At 41.7% G+C, this 4,678-nt stretch overlaps 1 non-coding gene across 1 annotated transcript; it reads right to left on the minus strand.

Annotated features, from left to right (window-relative positions):
• Window positions 1-3,802: 3,802 nt before the first annotated feature.
• LOC122277860 lies at window positions 3,803-3,909 on the minus strand. The gene has a single exon (XR_006229170.1). It is a non-coding gene; the product is annotated as a small nucleolar RNA R71 (small nucleolar RNA).
• Window positions 3,910-4,678: the final 769 nt, after the last annotated feature.

Raw genomic sequence — 4,678 nt, forward strand, 5'->3', positions numbered from 1 at the left:
CAGAAATTCTTCCACAACGGGAATGTCTACCAAAGACTTCTTCTCAGATGGCGTAGACACCATCTGAACTAAGAAGGCTTCTGCTCCCCATGCAATCTCTCTTTTTGCTTGAATTGCCGATACAATTACCGGCTTTTCTTTTAGCTTACTTCCTGTAAATTCCAGACAATCACCATCTGGAAGCTGAAAGCTAATTATCCAACTTCTACAATTAATACTCGCAGAATATCGGTATAACCAATCCATCCCGAGGATGATATCAAAACCCAACAGCTTAAACACCACCAAATCAGCATCCAAGAACCTTCCATCAAAATTTAATGGGCATCCTAAAGCAACCTTGGAACACCACACCATTTCACCATTGGGTAGAGTCACTACCAATGACTTTGACAAAGGTTCTGTGACCAAATTACACATCCGCTCAAATGTGGAAGATACAAATGACTGTGAAACACCCAAATCAAACAAAATGCAAGCATAAAACTCAGATAAACGGACTCTCCCTGAACCAAACACATAAACCCATGAAATCCAAATACACAAAGAAATCAAAGCACACCAAAAATCAAATCCAGCATAAAATTAAATTAAATCCATACCTGTAATTACTCCAGCATCATGGGTCCCTGGTGCCTCATCATCCACATCTCCGGGTGTGACAGCATAAACCTGGGCTTGCACTGCTTGTTTTGGATTTGTCCTTCCACCGCGTCTACCTCCACGACTTCCTTGAACTGGTCTTGGACACTCACGGGCAAAGTGACCCTGCTGGCCATAATTATAGCATCGAGCCCCACCAGAAGGGCACTCACCCACATGGGCTCTATTACAAACTCTGCAAACTGGCACACGTCCTCCCATGCGAACACCTGAGGATGCTTGCGGTCAAGTTCTGGTCCGCTGAACAAATTTTTGAGGCAAACCCGAGCTGCTTCCTTCACTAGAAGAACTCCGCCTCTTATGTTCTGGAGGGGAGCCCATACTCAGATTATTCTCTCGCTTCACAAGGGTGGCCACATCCACTAAGTCCTGAAAAGTGGATATCCGGTGACTGACCACCATACAACATATATTAGGGCGTAGTCCTTCCTGGAAACGCTCAGCTCGCATTTCTTTTGTGGCTATGAGGTGGGGAGCAAATCGCCCAAGTTCTATAAATCTTCGGGCGTACTGTTCCACTGTCATGCTCCCTTGGACCAAATTTGAGAACTCTCTTGCCTTTTGCTTCCTTACAGAAGTGGGAAAGAAGCGATCATTAAACTCTTTCTTGAAGCGCTGCCAGGTCACAGCGGTGAAAGATCCCAATTCTGATTCCAGCATTACCCTCTTGGTATCCCACCAATCAGAAGCGGTGCCTTGCAACAGATAGCTGGCGTAGAGTACTTGTTGCGCCTCGGTGCAACCACACACCTCAAAAGTTCTTTCCAAGTCTTTGATCCACTTTCCAGCTTGAAGTGGATCCTCTTCTCTAGTGAAGTGTGGAGTTCTATGTGCCAGAAAGCGCTCATAAGTGCATCCAGCTTGCACCATACCACTAGGCCCTCCTGGGTATAGCCAAGGCCCTCCTTGATGTGGCCAAGGACCTCCTGGTTGTGGCCAAAGCCCTCCTTGTTGTGGACAAGGCCCTCCTTGTTGTGGTCAGGGACCTGCTTGTTGTGGCCAAGGACCCCCTTGTTGTGGCCAAGGCCCTGCCTGCTGTGGCCTAACATTCTGCTGCATGAACTCCATCATCTGTTGTATTGCTTGGGCTATGGAGTCATCTCTCGATGTATTGTCCTGTGGCTCCTGAGTAGATTTTCTTGGTCTCACCATTTTTTTTCCTGCCACAACACAACCTTTGACCCCCTTTAAGAAAACAAATAAAACCAACATAAAACCAAAAACCAAAACCAACACCACATAACAAGAAACAAAAGAAACCAGCATGCAATAATGATGACTTACAATATTTCGTATTGCAGATTTTACAAGATTGCTCGAGCGGAGACTTTTGGCCGCTCGAGCGAATTCAGACAGATTCAAACGCTCGACTGCCACTCGACAGTGAGCTCGAGCGGGTTGCTGGAAAACAAAGATCGCTCGAGCGGAAATATTGGACGCTCGAGCGAAATCAGGCAGAGTCGAACGCTCGGTGTGCGCTCGACACCCCACTCGAGCGAACATCTTATTTTGACAGATCTATGGTCTTCACACCATATAAAAGTGATTTTTCACTCTATGCCGTACCTGTTGACTGAAGAACACTTTTTGGGACAGAAAAACACAGCTAGAAGGATTCAATCCATCTGTTTTAGAGAGGGAATTCCATATATTGCACGTACGTTGGAATCATACACGAGCACAGACGGGAGAAAAGCATTGAATCATTTCCTTGAATTTTTGAAGACGAGTTGTGGCTGCGAGGAGTATTTTTTAGCGTTTATTTTCTTCCAATATTCTCAGAACAATTATGGTGAATTCGTTTATGTTGAATTCCATTTCTAGCATGAGCTAAATTTTATTTATTCTAGGAAAATGATGTAACCTATTTTCGAACTATGCTTGATTGTCTATGCTAATTTAAGGCAATTCTCTCTTTGTTTATCTGATTTATTCTGAGTTTATTGCTTCTAATTAACTGGCCATTGATTAGATGATATTTAATCTTGTGATTTGCTATCGAAAGAGGGAATCATAGGGTAGATCTTGAATATTTCAGCATAGGTAAATATAGAGATCGAAAGACTTGTATGAACCTATGTAGTAATTAAATGATTGATCTTATTGCTTTCTTGATTATTTAATTTGCATATTCTTGTGTGAATTGATAAACAAGAGTCATTTCCAATTGACTATCGAAAGAGGCTTTTGGATGAATTAGAGATTTGCTAATAGACGAAAAGAATTAAATTAAATTAGCTGGATGAGAAAAGCATAGTGAAGAATTAGGTGAAATCGATTTCCTAGAAGTTTTCTTTCCCATAAATTTGATCTTTGAACGTCAGTTTTAGTTCCTTTACGTATTTCTCTTTGAGTTGATCTTAATTTAATTTGAAACTACAAAATCTTAGTGATTCCTCTAGATAAAATTGAGATTAGTATAATTTTGGTATTTGGCAAAAGTAAGGTACCAATCCCTGAGGACGATCTTTTCTTATCACTTTATTATAAAACTACGATACTGTGCACTTGCAGTTTTGCACCGGTCAAGTTTTTAGCGCCGTTGTCGAGGATTGGTTTATTCTTATTCTTTTTGTCAATATCGATACAAAGTAATCTTGGTTTTAATTTAGAATTTTATTTTATCTTTGCTCTACAGGTGTGTTTTTGATGTTGGATGCGCCATGCTAGATCTCGTGATATTATTCCTTTTGATCCAAAGATTGAAAGAACTCTTAGATCACGAAGAAGAAATAAGATACTAGTCATGGCTGAAGAAGAACGTGAGGCACTACCATGCACCTTGAAGGACTATGTACGACCAGTTGTGAATGGAAATTACTCGAGCATAATGCGCCAAACAATTAATGCCAACAACTTTGAGCTCAAACTAGTTTCGATTAGCATGGTGCAGTAGGCTCAATTCAGCGAATCGCCACTGGATGATCCCAATATTCATTTGGCAATGTTCTTGGAGATTTGTGACACTGTGAAGATCAATGGTGTTACTGAAGACACCATTAGACTGAGATTGTTTTCTTTTTCTTTGAGGGACAAGGCTAGAGGTTGGCTATAATCTCTACAACCGGGAAGTATCATTAGTTGGCAGGACATGGCTGAGAGGTTTCTTGCTAAATTCTTTCCTCCTGCAAAAACAGCCCAACTCAGGAGTGATATTGGCCCGTTCAAGCAAAATGATTTTGAGTCACTCTATGACGCGTGGGAGAGGTATAAAGACTTGGTTCGACGTTGCCCACAACATGGATTGCGAGATTGGTTGCAAGTTCAGATGTTCTATAATGGGTTAAATGGGCAAACTCGAACTATAATTGATGCTGCTTCTGGTGGAACTTTGATGTTAAAGACAGCTGAGGGTGCTACTTCCCTTTTGGAAGAAATGGCCTCAAACAACTATCAATGGCCAACTGAGAGGACTTTGGCTAAGAAAGTTGCTGGAATTCATGAATTGGAGCCGATAGCAACCCTTTCAGCTCAAGTAGCTACTCTATCTCATCAGATTTCAGCCTTGACAACACAAAGGATACCACAAAGTACAGAATATGTTGCATCTACAAGTATAACAGTTCCAAGTAATGAAGCAAGTCAGGAACAAGTTCAATATGTCAACAATCGGAACTACAACTATTATGTAATCCTATGCCAAATTACTTTCATCCAGGGCTTAGAAATCATGAGAATTTTTCATATGGAAATACGAAGAATGTGTTGCAACCTCATCCTCCTCCAGGATTTGATAGCCAACCAAGCGAGAGGAAGATGTCACTTGAAGATGTCACTTGAGGATGCCATGGTTTCCTTTGTTCAGGAGACCAATGCAAGGTTTAAAAAGACTGATTCACGGTTGGGCAACATTGAGACTCATTGTAGCAATATGGGAGCCAATATGAAGAATCTTGAAGTGCAAAGTGGGCAACTAGCCATGACCATCAATGCCCAACAAAGAGGAGCTTTTCCTAGCAACACTGAAGTGAATCCAAAGGAACAATGCAAGGCCATCACACTTAGGAGTGGAAAA

The sequence above is a fragment of the Carya illinoinensis genome, chromosome 9 (genome assembly GCF_018687715.1).
Source record: "Carya illinoinensis cultivar Pawnee chromosome 9, C.illinoinensisPawnee_v1, whole genome shotgun sequence".
NCBI lineage: Eukaryota > Viridiplantae > Streptophyta > Magnoliopsida > Fagales > Juglandaceae > Carya > Carya illinoinensis.